This window comes from Heterodontus francisci, chromosome 32 (genome assembly GCF_036365525.1).
Source record: "Heterodontus francisci isolate sHetFra1 chromosome 32, sHetFra1.hap1, whole genome shotgun sequence".
Taxonomy (NCBI): Eukaryota; Metazoa; Chordata; class Chondrichthyes; order Heterodontiformes; family Heterodontidae; genus Heterodontus; species Heterodontus francisci.
The window spans coordinates 33,783,709-33,804,610 of record NC_090402.1 but is presented as its reverse complement, the minus strand read 5'-3'; positions in this window follow the sequence as shown (position 1 = coordinate 33,804,610).

The window sequence follows — 20,902 nt, the reverse complement described above, 5'->3', positions numbered from 1 at the left end:
GACTTAGCTCTGCCTGCATTCTCCAGAGGAACGATCACTCTCACCAGTATTCAGAACTGAATGCCAGATGGAGAGCGAGATGCACTCATGGGACCCCTGTCCTGCCTTGTCCTTCAGGCAGTCACCCGTTCCCTCTCTGCTTGCACCTTTTTAAGCTGCGGGGTGACCACCTCCAAAAACGTGTTCTCCACAATGCTCTCAGCCTCACGGACGCACTATAGTGACTCCAGCTGCCGCTTAAGCTCTGAAACCCGGAGCACAAGCTGCTCTAGCTGGTGATAGTTGTACACATGGTCATCCAGGCCACAAGCAGCATTCAGGATTTCCTACATGGTGCAGGATGTGCATTCCACTCGGATGAGGTTTTCTGCCATGCCTTTACTTTCTAGACTATTATCTGGAAACACTTACCAGTTACTCACCAGTCAGCTCCTTCCCTGATTGGGACGTCAGGAGAGCTGTTCGACAGATGTTGCTTTTGTTGTCGGAGATTTCAATGGCAGCTCTCCCTCCCCTACTTCAGCTGCTCGGTTGCTGCACTCAGTCTTTTTTTTTATTCATTCATGGGATGTGGTCGTCGCTGGCTAGGTCAGCATTTATTGCCCATGCCTAATTGCCCTTGAGAAGGTGGTGGTGAGCTACCTTCTTGAACCACTGCAGTCCATGTGGGGTAGGTACACCCACAGTGCTGTTAGGAAGGGAGTTCCAGGATTTTGACCCAGCAACAGTGAAGGAACGGCGATACAGTTCCAAGTCAGGATGGTGTGTGACTTGGAGGGGAACTTGCAGGTGGTGGTGTTCCCCTGCATTTGCTGCCCTTGTCCTTCTAGTAGGTAGAGGTCGCAGGTTTGGAAGGTGCTGTCTAAGGAGCCTTGGTGCATTGCTGCAGTGCATCTTGTAGATGGTACACACTGCTGCCACTGTGCGTCGGTGGTGGAGTGAGTGAATATTTGTAGATGGGGTGCCAATCAAGCAGGCTGCTTTGTCCTCGATGGTGTCGAGCTTCTTGAGTGTTGTTGGAGCTGCACCCATCCAGGCAAGGGGAGAGTATTCCATCACACTCCTGACTTGTGCCTTGTAGATGGTGGACAGGCTTTGGGAAGTCAGGAAATTAGTTATTCGCCGCGGGATTCCTAGCCTCTGACCTGTTCTTGTAGCCATAGTATTCATATGGCTACTCCAGTTCAGTTTCTGGTCAATGGCAGCCCGTAGGATGTTGATAGTGGGGGATTCAGCAATGGTAATGCCATTGAATGTCAAGGGGAGATGGTTAGATTCTCTCCTGTTGGAGATGGTCATTGTCTGGCACTTGTGTGGCACAAATGTTACTTGCCACTTATCAGCCCAAGCCTGGATATTGTCCAGGTCTTGCTGCATTTCTGCACAGACTGCTTCAGTATCTGAGGAGTCGTGAATGGCGCTGAACATTGTGCAATCATCAGCGAACATCCCACTTCTGACCTTTTGATTGAAGGAAGGTCATTGATGAAGCAGCTGAAGACGGTTGGGCCTAGGACACTACCCTGAGGAACTCCTGCAGTGATGTCCCGGAACTCAGATGATTGACCTCCAACAACCACAATCATCTTCCTTTACGCTAGGTATGACTCCAACCAGCAGAGAGTTTTCCCTGATTCCCATGAATCCAGTTTTGCTAGGGCTCCTTGATGCCATACTCAGTCAAATGCTACATTGATGTCAAGGGCAGTCACTCTCACCTGACCTCTTGAGTTCAGCTCTTTTGTCCATGTTTGAGCTAAGGCTGTAATGAGGTCAGGAGCTGATTGGCCCTGGCGAAACCCAAACTGAGCGTCACTGAGCAGGTTCTTGCTAAGCAAGTGCTGCTTGATTGCACTGTTGATGACACCTTCCATCACTTTACTGATAATTGAGAGTAGACCGCTGGGGTGGTAATTGGCCGGGTTCAACTCGTCCTGCTTTATGTGTACAGGACATACATGGGCAATTTTTCACATTGCAGGGTAGATGCCAGTGTTGTAGCTGTACTGGAACAGCTTGGCTAGGGACGCGGCAAGTTCTGCAATACAGGTCTTCAGTACTATTGCCGGAATATTGTCAGGGCCCATAGCCTTTGCAGTATCCAGTGCCTTCAGTCGTTTCTTGATATCATGCGGGGTGAATCGAATTGGCTGAAGTCTGTCATCTGTGATGCTGGGGACTTCAGGAGGAGGCCGAGATGGATCATCAACTCGGCACTTCTGGCTGAAGATTGTTGCAAATGCTTCAGCCTTATCTTTTGCACTGATGTGCTGGGCTCCCCCATCATTGAGGATGGGGATATTTGTGGAGCCCCCTCCTCCAGTTAGTTGTTTAATTGTCCACCACCATTCATGGCTGGATGTGGCAGAACTGCAGAGCTTAGATCTGATCTGTTAGTTATGGGATCGCTTAGCTCTGTCTATTGCATGCTGCTTATGCAGTTGGGCATGCAAGTAGTCCTCTGTTGTAGCTTCACCAGGTTGCACCTCCTTTTGAGGTATGCCAGGTGGTGCTCCTGGCATGCCCTCCTACACTCTTCATTGAACCAGGGTTGGTGTCCTGGCTTGATGGTAATGGTAGAATGGGGAATATGCCGGGCCATGAGGTTATAGCTTGTGGTTGAGTACAATTCTGCTGCTGCTGATAGCCCACAGCGCCTCATGGATGCCCAGTTTTGCATTGCTAGATCTGTTCAAAATCTAGCCCATTTAGCATGGTGATGGTAACACACAACACGATGGACGGTATCCTCAATGTGAAGGTGGGACTTTATGTCCACAAGGACTGTGTGGTGGTCATTCCTTCCAATACTATCCTGGACAGATGCATCTGCGGCAGGCAGATTGGTGAGGACGAGGTCAAGCGTGTTTTTCCCTCTTGTTGGTTCCCTCACCACCTGCCGCAGACCCAGTCTAGCAGTTATGTCCTTTAGGACTCGGCCAGCTCGGTCAGTAGTGGTGCTACCGAGCCACTCTTGATGATGGACATTGAAGTCCCCCAACCAGCGTACATTCTGCGCCCTTGCCACCCTCAGTGCTTCTTCCAAGTGCTGTTCAACATGGTGGAGTACTGACTCATCAGCTGAGGGAGGGCGGTAGGTGGTAATCAGCAGAACATTTCCTTGTCCATGTTTGACTTGATGCCATGAGACTTCATGGGGTCCGGAGTCCATGTTGAGGCCTCCCAGGGCAACTCCCTCCCGACTGTATACCACTGTGTTACCACCTCTGCTGAGTCTGTCCTGCCAGTGGGACAGGACATACCCAGGGATGGTGATGGTGGTGTCTGGGACATTGTCTGTAAGGTATGATTCTGTGAGTATGACTATGTCAGGCTGTTGCTTGACTTGGATGTGGGGCAGCTCTCCCAACTTTGGCACAAGCCCCCAGATGTTAGTAAGGAGGGCTTTGCAGGGTCGATAGGGCTGGGTTTGCTGTCGTCGTTTCCAGTGTCTAGGTCGTTGCCGGGTGGCCCGTCCGGTTTCATTCCTTTTTATTGAACTCATAGCGGTTAGATACAAATGAGTGGCTTGCTAGGTCATTTCAGAGGGCACTTAAGAGTCAACCACATTGCTGTGGGTCTGGACTCACATGTAGGCCAGACTAGGTAAGGACAGCAGATTTCCTTCCCTAAAGGACATTAGTGAACCAGATGGATTTTTACAACAATTAATAATGGTTCATGGCCATCATTAGACTAGCTTTTATTTCCAGATTTACTAATTAGTCTCCACACAGGTCCACTGCTGTCACTGCTGGTAGTCTGTCTGTAATATAAACATCTCCCTGCTCATCTAATTAATACCTCTATAGTTCAGCTCTCAAGTCTCGCTGTCTCCCGTTCCCTCACTCGGACCGCTCTTTGGGCTGGATTTCCTGCAGGAGGTGGGGCTCCCAGCTCCGGGCCAAAAGGTTAGAGAGAACCCTGACTCTGCATTTTTTTCAGACCCCTGGAGCAATCCTCCGGTCCTTTGTTGTCAACGTTTAAAGGAGGTGGGATTCCATCCCTTTAAAGACTTAACCGGGAGCGGTGGCCACTGCCGGTACTGCAGAGGCCTCGGACACAGGCCCAGCATTGGAACCCCAGAACAGAGGTAGGAGAGGTGGGCTCGCAGGGTCCAGTCCTGAAGGCCCTGGTGGAGGGGAGGGTAGTGAGAGGCGGGTAGGGGGTCCATTTGTTCCTGGTGGGGATCCTCTGTGGGCCACAAATTGCCCACGATGGAAGGACTCTCTTCCCTGCTCACCACCCCACCCCCCGCCAAACCCCACAGGGAGAGTGCCTCATTTTCCAAGACATCCTCCCTGAGCGGTGAATGTTCTCCCGCCCCCTCCCCCCCCGCCCCCAGGTGCTGGTAAGATGCCAGCTGCAGTGGGAAGAGACCCTTATTTGGCCTCTGGGCAGGAAGGTCTGGGGAGAATCGGAACCAGGAGTCCTGGCATTGAGTTCTGTGGCGAGCGATTCTGCCCCGATCCTCCAGGCCCCCGGCCACGATTTCCACTGTCAGGATGAGAACAAAATCCAGCCCTTTGTTTTATACAAGCCTAGAACAAAACCTCTTCCTTCACTCACTAAATTCCCTGAGTTAAGTACTCAGTCAAAGCAGGACTCAGCGCTACTTACTTTGACTATATTCAAGACATTTCAATGGATTTTTGGAGATGGGGATAGTGCAGCAAGATGGAGTTGAGATAGAAGATTAACCATGATATTATTGAATGGTGAAGCAGGTCCAAAGGGCCAAATGGCCTACTCCTACTTCTTATGTTCTTAACTTGTGTAACTTTTCCTCTAACTAGATGGTGAAACTTGACATATGTATCTATTTGACATATGTATTTACTTTATAGATAATGGTCAATCTCAAAAATCTATTATGTTCATCCACAGTTCCTCCTTGCAAACACCCTTTTCATTACCACAAGAGCCCTCCATGATGGAAATTTTAGCAGAATAGTTTATGTCGTAGGTGGTTAGAGATATGGTTACAAAAATCTTGAAGGGGCCAGTGTCCCTTGTGATTTTCCTCACCTGATTTGCTGATCTAAATTATGAAGCACTGGAATAAGTGAATGAAGATTTGGGACTGGATTTTAACTATAACCATCTGGTTGAAACCTGGCAGATAAGCAGTTAAAATCCACTGGTTGACTTAACGGATGTCTAAGTCGGATCATTTACGACTTTTACCAGCCTTTCTGGATAGGCAACTAAAGCTGATGGGTGGGGGTCTTTAAATATGCAGATCAGAGTCCAATAACAGTCAGTCATTGAGCCCTGGCTGAATCTTAACTCCAGCCTCAACAGGGAAGCTGGTGCGACTATTCCACCAGGTGAAGGCCAGTCATAAGAGGATTGGAAGCACAAGAGTCCATACAAAGTTTAAAAGTTTGTAATTTTCCTTTCCTGGATCAGAGGAGCAAGAGTGCTCCTTCGAGCCCACAAAGAGCTTTCTACTGTGACGAGCCCTTGGAACCACAACTCTCACACTTACCTGAGTGACCAAAGGAGACCAGATTTTCAGCAGACTGGCAGCCACTTCCTGTTCCAGACAGGAAGTTAACCACCAGCATAAAGGCCCAGCAGATAGAATAGAATCATAGAAAGTTTATGGCACAGAAAGAGGCCACTGGCCCATCGTGTCTGTGCCAGCTGAAAAACGATCCACCCAGTCTAATCCCACCTTCCAGCATTTAGCCCGTAGCCCTACAGCTAACGACACTTGACGTGCATATCCAGACTCCTTTTGAATGAGTTGATGGTTTCTGCCTCAACTACCACTTCAGACAGTGAGTTCCAGACGACCACCATCTCATGTCCCCTCTAATCTTTCGACCAATCACTTTAAATCTATGCCCCAGTCACTGATCTCTCTAAGGTAAATAGGCCCTTCGCCTCCACTCTATCCAGGCCCCTCAAAATTTTGTACATTTCAATCAGATCTCCCCTCAGCCTCAGTGAAGATGGGAGATGAAGTAAGAACGGGAAATGAGATGAGGAGGGGTGTGGGAATGGGAATGAGGTAGAACGGGGTGGGTATGAAGGTGGATGATGGGGTGAAGTGAAGATAGAGGTGAGGTGAAGGTATGGGCTGAAGTGAGAGTGGGAATGTGGTGAGGTGGAGGGATAGGGGAATGGAGTGAGGTTGGTGGCAGGGGATGGTTAAACTCAACGTGGCTTCATTCTGCTGCGGGCAGGCAGGAAATTGACTCGCTAGTGCAGTTACCCCCAAGAGCCCCACTGCAAGCTAAAATGTGCCCCGTACTGATAAAAGGAGATCAGCTATAGGCACAACTACAAAATTAGGTCAATTTTTAATTATATTGTAACCTTGATGAAAATTCCTCTTCTTTATTTTAGCATATACTTTAACATATCCAAACATAATTATAACCATTTAAGCCAACCTTTAATTATAGCATATGCTGGAATGAATGATGTAAACTTTTTTTTTTAAATGAAGTTCTCAGATTTTACCCAATGGACATAAATGTGGAAGCAATCAAATTAAACGATAACTGACTAGTTAAATCTGTCATTTTTACAAATCATAAAATATCAATAATTTGCTTGGGCATTATTCATTTACAGTTTGTCCTGTCCAATTAAATATAAATTTATATACACACACAAAATTAGGAACATGAAATAAAAGACCACTTTAGCAAAATCCCTGTCATCAGGGCACTGATATCTGGCGGGGTATTATCAAAATGGAGCATCATTCAAACCATTAACCAGACAATGTTAATTGACTTGTAATGTTATTGGAAACTGAGGTAACACTGGTGTCACTTTTTACTGCATCTGTTAAATATCCAAAGTATTTTGCCTGCTTTTAAATGATAAATTGTGCTATTTGATAGGCTGAATGTTTCCCAGGGACAATGAGCCAATAGAATTCACCACCCATTTTTACTAGAATCCCTTCATCTTGCCAAGCGACAGATTTTAACTGACCTACATGTTATTCCGGCACAAACCAAGTATTATTTTTGGCAATAACAACATCTACAATGAATGAAGCTTAAAAAAAGCAGTCTCAGTTTTCACAGCATGAACCAAACATTTGTTAGCCTTGGCCAAAGCATGACTTCATCCTTACAGATATCTGTCAAGGGAAATGTTTAACCTTGACAGGTGCAGAGCTATACAAAAAAAAAGAGACACACCACAGAATCTGTAAGATTTTACATTTAAGTGGCCTTTAATCACTTGCCCCTTCCGAGAATTTCATCATAGATGTACAAGATCCAAAGATGATCCAGTTAGTCACAAATCCGGGCAACAAGTATAAAAAGAAACGTTTACACTTGTAAAGCATGTTTCATGACCTCAGGATACCCCAAAGTGCTTTGCAGTCAATGAAGTACTATTTGAATTGTAGTCACTGATGTAATGGAGGAAAAATGCAGCAGTCAATTTGTACACAGCAAGCTCCCACAAACAGTAATGCGACAGCACCAGATCATCTATTTTAGTGACATTGATCGAGCGATAAATATTGGCCAGGACACTGTGGATGACTCCCCTGCTCTTCTTCGAAATTATGCCATAGGATCTTTTGCATCCACTTTAGAAAGCAGACAGGGCCTCAGTTTAACACCTCATCCAAAAGGCAGCACCTCTGATAGTGCAGCACTCCCGCAGTATGCACTGATTGTTGGCCTAGATTTTGTGCTCAAGTTGTTGGAGTGGGACTTGAATCCACAGCTGATGCACATCCCACCACTGAGAAATGAATTCACGCTTTGCCTATTCTTATCCCACACAAACAGATTCAGGATTACTAAACTCTCAATTTTATCATCTTCAAGCTTTTACTATTGAGAAGGCGGTCAAATGCAATTTACGAGGCTCAAAGTAGAAAAAAAATGAAAAACAAAAGCCAGAATAAAAGTAGAAAGTGCTGGAAACACACAGCATGTGCACTAGTCCTGGAAATTATTTGCCAATGTTGCAGGACTGTGTTCTGATGAAAAGTCTACACTTAAAATTTCAACTCACCTCGCCCTCCTCGCATGCCAATAGAGCAATATTCTCAACAGTTGCTGCTGTAAAGAAAATGGTTGTGGCCTGGTGTTACTGAAGTTCACATTCAATTTAGGGGACTGCAGAGTGCTCAGAAGAAAGGAAGAGATACTGGTCCCAAACGGGATATTGAACCATGTAGAAGGCCAAACACTGGGTCAGGTTTGGGAAGGAGAGTTAAAGTGGAGAACCATGAGGAGATCAGGATCACACTTGCAAATGGAGAAGTGGCATACAGAGACAGACACAAAGCGTGCTTGCTCAAGAAAGGCAGATCCACTCTGACCTGTCTGTTTTGCCCTCCTACAGTGTTTCAGCCAAGCTGAACACTAGCTTCAGGAACAGTATTTCATGTTCCTTCTGGGCACACTGCCACAGCTGGTTTGAAACTTGTTCATCTTCAGCTACATCTTCCACTCGCTTTAGACAATTGGAATGTAGGCCCTTTGCCACATCACCACTTTGATGGAGCAGGGAGTCTATGCCTAAGGTATTGGCCTACTTTGTCCCTCATCAGGCCTGCTGAACAACTGCGTGTTTCCAGTACTTTTCTATTTTCATTTCATACCACTTGCAGCTACAGTTTGTTTTGCACATATATCGTCCTTGTCTCATCTTACCGTCAACTCACTGAAATTATCTTTTCATTTATCTAACCGTTCCCTGCATTTCTATTAAATATTTTGCACATCATTGAGCCCATTAACACTGATTGGCGAATGCATTATATTTTTCTTGCCTCGATTTTTCACCAACTCAACTAAAATGTTTGCTTATCTTTCGGTTTGCAGTTCTGACAGAAGATTACACGTGTAATGCTAGCCTGCCTTTTCTCTTTAGATATTGAGTCACATTCTGCGTATCTCCAGCATTTCCTGTTTTTTGTTTCATGCCAGAGTAGATTTCTGTGCCTATAACAGTGGACAAAATGGAAGGAATGGACGAGAGGTCATCAGTTTAAAATTAAATCACTTACAAAAATGTCTTTACATCGGAGATTGTTGGAGTATGGAGTGGTTCATCAGAGGGGATTCTGTCCTCTTGCACATCTCCAATTTTAATTACATCACCATTGGAAGCCACGCCTCCAGCTGCTTAGGCTCTGGAATTTCCTCTCTGATCCTCTCCCTTCCACTCTTTTAAGATACTTCTTAAAACCTTGATCTTTGACCAAGCTTTCGATCACCTGCCCTAAATAGATCCTTTATGTGGTTCAGTGTCAAATTTTGTTTGGTAACACCCCTGCAAGTGCCCGAGAATGTTTTACTATGTTAAAGGCACCGTACAAATGCAAACCATTATTGGGGCAAACAGCATTGAACCTTTTAAAGAAAAAAGTAGATTGACATCATATCCTCTTCTATATTTCAAATTGGTTGCTATTAATAATGTTGGCATTGCAAGTCAGAAATTTCTGATGTTGCAGCCATTGCAAGGTTCGGACAATAATTAAAAATCAATAGAACTGCCTGCCATGAAATTTTAAAAGCTCTACCAGATATAACCAGTGCCAATACATGGATAAAAGCCAGTACAGCACTTAAATTTATAAATGGACAATTAAGAATTAAATAATTACATAGTCACAATGATTAGCTTCAATAAAAACAATCTTAACACTGTCATTCTTGTGTAACAGTTGGAGAAAGTTTTGTACCACAGAAAGAGGTACATTTAATTTGAACCTTCAATTAGGTTTCAAAATGGAATAAATCTTTTGAAATCATCTAATGAAAAGCATAAGTGCCTGCACTGTAGTTAGCTGTTCTAGTCGAAGTGTTTGTGAACTGCAAACTGCAAACTGCAGTCCTTGGAAAGATTCTCAGGTGTATTTTCTGACAATGTTCTTGCACTGTATGGATATGATTAGTGAACTTGGACTGCACTTTTGATCGGGAAAACAGACCAATTTTTCATGAACACATTCTGAAAACTTTCAGTTACTTTAGTATAGGAATAGCTGCCCCCAGTGTTTGGCAGAATGGCCAATGCTAATCTATCCTGGATTACACTCCTCTCCAGTTTTACACCTCATCCGATTTTACTTCCACTAAAGTCAATGGAAAGTAAAAATGGGCAGAGTGTGAAATGGGTGGTCGAGCCAGTTTCTCTTTAGCCAGATTAGATTAAAATCATCCTCAAAAGAATTCATTTACCTTATATACTCGTGTAAAAGTCGACCCATGACTTTAGGCTAAAAAATCTTGAATTTTTCCTATATCTTGTATAAAGGTCGACCTTAACTTTTTAAGTGCAGACAGAACATTTTAGTTACACACTAGTATAAATACCCAAACATTCAATATGGCAGCAAGAAAGAATAAATACACAGCACAGTTTAAACTAAAAGTCATTTCATGTGCAGAGGTGGTGAATAATTGTGCAGCAGTAAAGAGAATTCAAGTATCAGAGAAGAAAGTCGGAGATTGGAGAAAGCTTTCCACACAGCATCATGAAGATGCCAAAAAATAAAAGTGGCAACAGGGGAAAGTCTAGCATATAGCTACAATTAGATGGTAAAGTTGAAGAATGGGTCAGTGAACGTCACCAGAATGGATATATAGTTTCCCGTGCATCCATCCGACTCTATGCCCTTTCTCCATGGTGGCTATTATTTTGTTAATAGCAGTTTGAAAATATGACTTGTGTAAAAGTCAACCCCCCCCCCCAACAAAATTTTGGCTTGAAAAATTCAACTTTAACACGAGTAAATACAGTATATGAAAAGAAAAAGGTTAGAAACAAAGTCAACACAGAGTCCAGAATGGAAGATCGTGCTTGACAAACCTAAAAAAGAAAGGTTTTGAGGAGGCGATAGATATGGTAGTTGAAGAGCACATGGAGTTTCAGTATTTCTTTCACAAGATACCACATTGCAGACTATTGGAGAAGATTAAAAAGCATGGAATTAGGGGGAGGGCAGCAAATTAGATTAAAAATAGGAGAAAACAAAAGAAGTTGAGGGCAATTTCTCAGTAGTTAGAATAAAAACAGAAAATGCTGGAAAGACTCAGCAGGTCAGGCAGCATCTGTGGAGAGAGAAACAGAGTTAATGTTCAGGTCTGTGACTTTTCATAGACAGAAAACATGTCGTCTCAATTTAGTTTCATTGTCGAAGCATTGCAGGGTGAATGACTATCAAAGCAATGCACGATGGATAGGAACCCTGTCAATTTAACACATCTATTTTTATTATATACAGTTATTCACTTTCATTTTGCTTACTGTAGACTTAGATTATTTGGGAGGGAATCCACATTCCTCATACATGCCTGGGAATGCAAATTAGGGTTGGCCTGCCTTCATTAGGCTAGACAGGTCAAATCACTTACTTAGGATATCATCTGAATGTTTCAGGCACACGTAATCATTGCTAATAGCCGGACTATTAACATCAGTTATGTCATACACAAAGGCTAATCAGCTGGCATTGCCTATTTACCAGTTCTGAAAGGCAACCTTGATCTCAAGTAATCTGGATCTGTGGAGTATGCGGGGAAAGACAGAAGCTCCATAGGGATTTTCTGGTTTGGGGCTGGGGGGGTGGTGGTGTGGTGGTGTGAGTGGGGTCACAGTAGGGGGTGATTGATGGCATCTTGCTCCAGGTGGAGAGACACATACTTGGCTGTTTCCTGGTTCACTCAGGCAGAAATGAATGCCCAGTAAATTCATGGTGGTTAGACAAAAGCTTTACACACAAGTGGTACAGGGAAAGCTAGTGATTTCTCGCAGCTTTTGCTATTTTTGTATGTCTGAAGAGGTGCATTAATGCCAACTTTGAACTGATGATCATGACATCCAAATCAATCCCAGGGTACTGCTACATTACCAGCTATTGTACGTGAAAAGTCACACTCCAGTTCATTGGGTGTGAGCAGAGAACTTACAGAAGTTGTGTTTGCTGCTGTGAGGTATCTGGAGTAAAGCCTAAAACTATGATAGTAGTCACATCAAATAAGCTATTGGTAATGTCACAAAGGTCAGCAGGTAATAGCAATAAATGAGATGCTGCTATCGTTAATAGGAAAGTTAGGAGGAGCGTCCAACACGCTATCAATTAATCAATGTACTTGTGTGGAAGTGAACACAAGGTTTCCCTCTCAATAACCATCTTACATAACCTTCTATATTCCATGGAGTACAAGCCTAATTTAAGGGTTGACTTGATTGTGATTTTAGGATTTTGAATAGAATTTAGGTTTGCTCGGGGTGTTGGGAGGACCCAAACAGACAGAGACAGAGACCTGAATTTTTGTCTTGAGACAGCAAACATGAGCCGGAATGATTTCCAGGTCGCTAATCTGCCCCTGAAGGGAAATGGAAATGATGTACGATATTCACGGAGTGACCCCTCATTGCTATGGAGACATGTTCACCATCCAATTAACAGCCACAGGTGTGGGAATGGAGGTGGAACTTTTAAAGTGCATGTCCAATTTAAACAGACCACAGCAGCGATTATTGTGGCTACTGTTTTATTCAAGCTGTCGTTTTCATGATGCCCCAGGAGAGCCAGAGGCCTGGAACCAGGGCAGGGCTGGCCCTTGTTTCTCCGATGCAGACCTTGGGGCTAAGTTGAAGGCTGTGAGGGAGAGAAAGGAGGTCTTCTTCCCGGAGGATGGCTGGAGGAGGCCATCCACACAAATATCCTGTCAGTACTGCTTCATCGCTGTGATTATTAGCAACAGAAGTGTGACCTGGAGATCCTGGATCCAGTGCTGGAAATGGTTCAATGACTTCAAATGCTCTGGCAAGGTGAGTAGCACCCTGAACCCTCAATACAGGTCCCGGGGTATTCACCCTCCAGCAGACACACCAGTTAAGGGGCCTCAGGACACATGCTGCTCCTGAACATGGGAGGCATGAGTGCCCAGGGCACTTACTGGCCCCTCAGAATGGCAGAGAGCTGAGGACTTAACACCCCTGAGACATGCAGCTACTAATGAATGGGAACAGATAACAGTACAACCATGTTCTTACTCTTGTCCTTTCAGGAGAGACAGGCACACAATGCGAGAAGGGCCCAAACGGGAGGAGATATACCCTACTTTCGGGTGATAATACCCATGGAGGATTGAGCAATGGAAATAGGCAGGATCGCTGACCAGGAGGAAGTCGGCCCTGGCAAAATGGGCAGTCATAGTGGAGGTGGTGATTACAGAGGGCACTGTGTCACTGAGGGGGTACATTGCACTCCATCATGTCTGACAGCATGCCGAACACCGAGTTGCATTGGGAAGCCTCAGAATTGCACAGAATTCTGGTCTCCTAGGCCAGCTCTCATGACCTTTCTTGCTTCTCCCATAGGGGCAGATGTCTCCATCCATGGAGACCCTCTCCCTGCCAAGCAGCAGCCCAAGAAACAGAAACAGCACCCTCACAACATACAAGCATACCATCCACAAATAGATACTTACACTCAGTTACAGAGTTTATCACTGGGTGAAGACCATGCAACTTGTGTGCCGGAGGAGGTACCAGAGGCAGAGGGAGCTGTGGACAGTTCCTCTTGGAGGAGGGAGGACAGACACAACCCTACTCAGCTGGTTACAGATGAGGAGTCACATGAAAGAAGGCCCTACCTAGAACAGCAGCAGATGTGCTTCCCATGTTTCAGAATTCAGTGAGGAAGTGTGGGGTCGTGGGCAGAGGATGGAGTTGGCCATCCGGCTCATGTGCGTCGCCATGACTCAGGGCTATGAGCTCATTCAGAGCCACATGAACCATCACTCGGTGGATGCAGGAGCAGCACAGACATGCACAGGATACATGCTGCACTGTGTAACGTGGAGCACTCAGTGGCGCAGTGGTGTTTGGAGTGGATGCCAGTTGTGCTCCAGCTGGTGTCCCCTACAGGCAACCAGTGCACCCAAGGGCTCAGGATGTCAAGCAGCAGGATGAGGGTGCCATCCCTCACGAGCGTCTTCATCATCCTCAGCCTTCTTGGCTTCTGTCAGTGGGAACCTCTGTGCAGCAGAGAAAAGTGACAGAGGCTGCCCATGCAATGATGCCAGTGCAGAATCATCTGGAGATGCCCCCATGGGCACATTCACAACGAGGACAAATGCCACATGTGTCGCAGCCGCTAGCAGAGACAAATGAGCAGGCTGTCTCTACCTCCTCTGAGACACAGTGCAAGCTAGTGCACGAGATACTCTGTAGAGGACTTCAATGTCGATCAAGTCTGGCTCGGTGGCATCACTGAGCTGGATAAGTCCTGAAGGACATAGCTGTCAGAATGGGCCTTGGCAGGTGGTAAGATAAGCAACAGGAGGGAAAATTCTACTTGACCTTGTCCTCCTCACCAACCTACCTGTTGCAGATACATCAATTCCTAACAGCATTGGTAGGACTGATGACCTCAAAGTCCTCCTGGAGGCAAAGTTCTGTCTTCACACTGGAGGACACCCTCCATCATATTGTGTGGCACTAGCACCTTGCTAAATGAGGTACATTCAGAACAGTTCTAGCTGCTCAAAACTGGGCATCCATGACATCTGCAGAAGCAGAATTGTATTTCACCACAATCTGTAACCTCATACTCTAGACAGCTAAGCGATCCCACAACCAGTCCCACCACATCCAGTTGTAAATAGTGGTGAACTATTAAACAACTGACAGGAGGAGGAGGCTCTATGAATACTCCCATCCTTATTGATGGCAGAGCCCAACACATCAGTGCAAAAGACAAGACTGAAGCATTTTCAGCATCTTAAGCCAGAACCTCCTGAGGTTCCCCAGCATTACACATGCCAGGTCAGCACCCAATTCAATTCACTTCACGTGATATCAAGAAATGGCTGAAGGCACTGGGTACAACAACGGCTAAAGCCCCAGACAACATCCCAGCTCAATTGCCAAAGACGTGCTCCAGAACTAGCCATGCCCTTAGTCAAGTTGTTCCAGTACAGCTACACCACTGGCATCTACCCCACAAAGTGGAAAATTGCCCAGGCATGTCCTGGCTGCAAAAAGCCAGAAACATCTAATCCGGCCGATTACTGCCCCATCAGTCTACTCTCAATCATCAGCAAAGTGATGGAAGGTGTCATTGACAGTGCTATCAAGCGGCACTTACTCAGAGTTTGGGTTCTGCTAGAGCCACTTAGTTCAAACCTCATTACATCCTTGGCCCAAACATGGACAAAAAGATGAATTCCAGAGTTGAGGTGAGAGTGACTCCCCTAGACATCAAGGCAACATGTGACCGAGTGTGGCATCAAGGATTTGAGGTAAAATTGGTGTTAATGGGAATCGGAGGAAACGTCTCCACTGGCTGGAGTCACACCAAGCACAAATATGGTTCTGGTTATTGAAGGACAATCATCTCAGCTGCAGGACATCCTCAGGGCAGTTTCCTAGGCCCAAACAAACATCAATGGCCTTCCGTTCATCATAAGGTCAGAAATGGGGATGTTCACGGATGATGATTGACGTATACAGTTCCATTTGCAACTCCTCAGATGCTGAAGTAGTCCGTGCCCACACGCAGCAAGACCTGGACAACATTCAGGCTTGGGCTGATGAGTAACAATCACACAACACAACTGCCAGGCAATGACAAAAAAAGAATCTAACCACCTTTTCTTGACATTCAATGGCATCGCATTACGTAATCCCCCACCATCAATATCCTGGGGGTCACCATTTACCATCTGGAACAAAATAATCCAGAAACTTAACATAGTTCTCACAAATTCAGCACAAATTTACTGAATAACACTGCAACCTTATTAACCTGGGATGTTGCAACTAGTATTCTGATGCATAACACAAAAGCCCAAGAATTCTAAACCCTTTCAAAGCACAAACATTCCCTGTACTGAAACTGAGGGATGCAGCGACCTTTGGTACTGCTGAATTGATTAACAATGAAGTAAGCTGCAACAAAGCAGTAGAAAATACGGTATTTAATTTAAATAAGCACAGTCATCGCATTCACTTCATTGGTTTTGAATGCAAGAATAATTAAGCAATGACTGGGCAACAATAAGCAACCTCGTCAGCATGCCATACCATCATATTCTGATATCCAGACTAATAAAACAGGACATTGGATTTAAAGAAGCTGAAAATACTGGAAATCTGAAATAAAAACAGAAAATACTGCAAATACACAGGTCTGTGAGCAACTGAGGAGGAGAAAAAGGGATTTTAAGTTGATCCTTCATCAGAATTCAGTCAGTTCTGCCATAAAGAAGAAAATCACCAGCTCAATTATTCTGATCTTTGAACAGCATAGTTAGCTATCACTGAGCTAAAATCATGGACTCTCAGTTCTAGGCATCTTATAGTAAAAATTAACAAAGTCCCATTATAGATCAAGATTTTGCATTTCATTTCATGAAAGTGTTTGCTTTATGTATGAGCCCTAAAGTATGTGAACAATAGGAACAGGAGCAGGCCATTTAACCCCTTGAGCCTGTTCCTCCATTCTATTAGATCATGGTTGATCTGTATCTCAATTCTATTTAATGTTGTTCCACATCCCTCCGATTCAACAAAAAAAACCTAATCTCAGTTCTGAAGGTTTCAATTGACCTTTGATCCACAACGTTTTGAGGGAGGAAGTTGCAGATTTCTACTATGAAGAAGTGCTTCCTGATTTCATTTTTGAATAGATTAGATTTTTAGATTAGAGATACAGCACTGAAACAGGCCCTTCGGCCCACCGAGTCTGTGCCGAACATCAACCACCCATTTTCTTCTAATCCTACACTAATCCCATATTCCCAACAAACATCCCCACCTATCCCTATATTTCCCTACCACCTACCTATACTAGTGACAATTTATAATGGCCAATTTACCTATCAACCTGCAAGTCTTTTGGCTTGTGGGAGGAAACCGGAGCACCCGGAGAAAACCCACGCAGACACAGGGAGAACTTGCAAACTCCACACAGGCAGTACCCGGAATCGAACCCGGGTCCCTGGAGCTGTGAGGCTGCGGTGCTAACCACTGCGCCACTGTGCCGCCAGCTTAGCTCTAACATTAAAGATTATAGTCTTTTGTTCTTGATACCCCCACCACAGTTTCGCTGTATCGATACTATTGAAGCCTTTCATCATTTTAAACATCTCAAAAGGAAGCAGAAAGACCATTTTAACTGTCATCGTGAAAATTATTCTCCTATATGGTTACAATAATTCCTCAGTAGTGCAGCACCCAGAAATGTACAAACATTCTGGAATATTTAATAACAGGAATCCTAGAATTTAGCAAAAAATTTAAAATTAAAATATACATAGCTAATATGGGTGGCACAGTGGCGCAGTGGTTAGCACCGCAGCCTCACAGCTCCAGCAACCTGGGTTCAATTCTGGGTACTGCCTGTGTGGAGTTTGCAAGTTCTCCCTGTGTCTGTGTGGGTTTCCTCCCACAGCCAAAAGACTTGCAGGTTGATAGGTAAATTGGCCATTATAAATTGCCCCTAGTATAGGTAGGTGGTAGGGGAATATAGGGACAGGTGAGGATGTGGTAGGAATACGGGATTAGTGTAGGATTAGCATAGATGGGTGGTTAATGGTCGGCACAGATTCGGTGGGCCGAAGGGCCTGTTTCAGTGCTGTATCTCTAAAATTAAGTCAAGTAATTCACAGACAGTGATTGAAACCAGAGGTTTATTATACAGAGGTTCTAACCGTTATTAAACTGAGTGAGTTTTGCTCGTGATCACACATCTGGAGTGCTCGAGAAACTTACAGCCATGTAACTCACTCACACCTAAACATTATTCTCTTGATTTGTACCATGTTAATTGAGGTCATTTAAAGCAGTCATGTACTGCTGGTTCACTTCAGGAAACTGAACCCTGAGATAGGGAAGGAGGAAAGAAAAGATGTGAAATGTTTGTGGTTTAATACCAATGAACCATGAAGGATTTGATGTAATGGTCCAGTACCCGTAGCCGTTACACTAACAGTTAGGTCAGAAGTTCAAATCTCAGCATAGCTGGCTGTAAATTTAATAAATCTGACAATTTGTGGGCTGGCACCAGAGAAATGCCCCCCAAGAGTGCTATAAAAATCTTCAGGGAAAGGATCTTACTGCTCTTACTTAACCAGTCACTTGACGCTAACGCACATGCGTGACTGACTCAATACCCAATGAATCGCTACAAAGAAAGCGTATCATCATGAAGCAATTAGGGATGGGTAAGCAATTCAGTGTTCCCCACATCCAGAGATTTTTGTTTTTTCTGAAGACAACTCTTTAGTCTCAGAGCTATTTCTTATGTTCTTAAGACATGTCAAAATGGAGAGTCATTAATTTATTAAGATTGCACAATAAACATTATATACATTACCTTGAATCTAGGTGCCGACCCACACAATTACTTATCACTTAAGTTGGCCATTCCATCTAGAAATGCTTCCAGCTAAACAAGGTGTAAAAATGGTCCAAATTGTGCTAGCATGCAAAGAAAATACTGCTCAGATTTCATTAACGTGATTTTAAATGACCAGAGATCTTAAACTCACTTTTCAATCAGAAACTTTTACATGTAAACATCCATCTACTTGAGATTTAATTGGTAACACAGTTCAGTCAAAAAGCCTGCATCTTTTGAATAGAATCTCTGGTTTAGAGTTTGACCGCTTTAAAAAAAAATAAAGCCACTGGCTTGGAACTCGCACAGAAAAATGGCTAGGATTATGGAGTCTGAGCTCAAACACTGGAATTCCAGACAATAAAATGCATGTATTTTGACAGTCTCCATAAACGAGTGACACTGCTGAAAAATAACAAACACACAGATTAATAATCAATGTATATGTCAAGAAACACCAGTAAAGCACAATGGCACCTACTTCTTAGTATCAATATTGCTTGCATCTTAGCATTGGATCCTCTATCTGCATCAACACGACATCCAAGACAAACAGCAGAAATATTTTAATTTAATTTCCAAAAAGGCAAAAATTGGAAAAACACAAATTGTTGAAACCCCAAAGAGATGAAAATAAAGACAAATCCAGGAAAAAATAAATAAGCAAAAAATGGCAAAGCCAGAATGTTGGGGACACCAAGGTTTGATATCGTGAATATATGTATATTAAAGGGGAATGGTAGCGTAGTGGTTATCTTATGGGACTAGTAATCCAGAGAACACAAGTTCAAATCCCACAATAGTTTGAAAATTGGAGTTCAGTTTAAAAGATCTAGAAGAAGCACAACAGGCCAAATGGCCTCCTGTAAGATTCTATGATTTTATAACAACATACAGGAGAAGAGAAAAACATTTCAGCACAAATTAAGAGAACATGCCTGAACAGTATAGCTAGTAATGTTGTTTGCAGCAGATTTATTAGGACAGTTAAAAGTTTCTGGTAGCATTTTCTCCTGTGCTGCTAAATTTGTACGTGTGGGGGTGGGGGGTGGAATTGAACGTCTATGTAGACTAGTTTTAGGTAAGCAGCAAAAAATGGTGTCAATTGCTACCATATGCTTGTAGTCATCTCTACTCAGTGCGATAAGTAGCCAGGTCTTGAATGTCATGGTACGTTTATGAAGTGTGAACCCTACTTCTTTTGCCTAGTAAAATGCTGTAGAATAGGAACGTTCGTTCACAGCAGAGAATAAACTTTAATAAACAATCATTTTGGGATACACAAAGAAAATTAATTCCTGAACTACAGTTCTGTGCTGACCGATTGCTGAGGGACTATGAAATACCTGGATATGTAGAACACCTGTTAAAATCACAGTTTCCACGGAGACTAATAATTTGTCTGCTAAAGCAATCCAAGTGTTGCAACTGTACTTTATAGTCACAAGAAAACTGTAAACCATTTTACAACCTGTGGGAAAGTGCTTGATGATATGGATCAAGTACCAGAAATCCAAATAGGTCAGTGGGTAAGTGTACCACCAATTATAGTACTGAGCCACACAGATCACTAATGTCACAAGTTTATGTCCCAGACTGTGCTCAGTCAGCAGATCTCAACCAGAACAGTGGTGGGACACTATATTTAGCCTCAGTATCCCCAGGCTCAGGAGAAGGGAAGAAGCAATGTCAGCCAGAGTTCCCACTTCTTTTGAAAAGAATGCATGTGCTGAATGAAAACAGGATTTGCCTTTGGCTGTGATGACACTCCTGATCTGAACAAGGTACAGTTGTCACTGCCAAGGTCTCATTGATAAATGACCACTTGGGCAGGGACCTGGAGGGTTTATGGAACCAGACCAACATGAATCACTGCCTTCACAAGAGTCAAAAGGGATACCTTCAGGGATCAAGTCAAAGAATGTGATTGGGGACATTATGGACTATACATGTGTAATTGGAAATGTATTAAAAGAAAGCAAGTCACGGCTAATACAATCTTATAGTAGCCAATATTTAACTGTCCAGTTTGATTAGTTGGTATCAATTTTGCCTGTGTTACAAGGTTGCTGGTTTCAGACTCCACTCGAGAATTGAATGTATAATCTGGGCTGACATTGCAGTGTAGAGCTTTTAGTTTAGTTTAGAGATACAGCACTGAAACAGGCCCTTCGGCCCACCGAGTCTGTGCCGACCATCAACCACCCATTTATACTAATCCTACACTAATCGCATATTCCTACCAAACATCCCCACCTGTCCCTATATTTCCCTACCACCTACCTATACTAGTGGCAATTTATAATGGCCAATTTACCTATCAACCTGCAAGTCTTTTGGCTTGTGGGAGGAAACCGGAGCACCCGGAGAAAACCCACGCAGACACAGGGAGAACTTGCAAACTCCACACAGACAGTACCCAGAATTGAACCTGGATCGCTGGAGCTGTGAGGCTGCAGTGCTAACCACTGCACCACTGTGCCGCCCACATGGTGCATGGTGGGAGGTGCCAATCTTCTAATGTGATGTTAAATCTGAGGC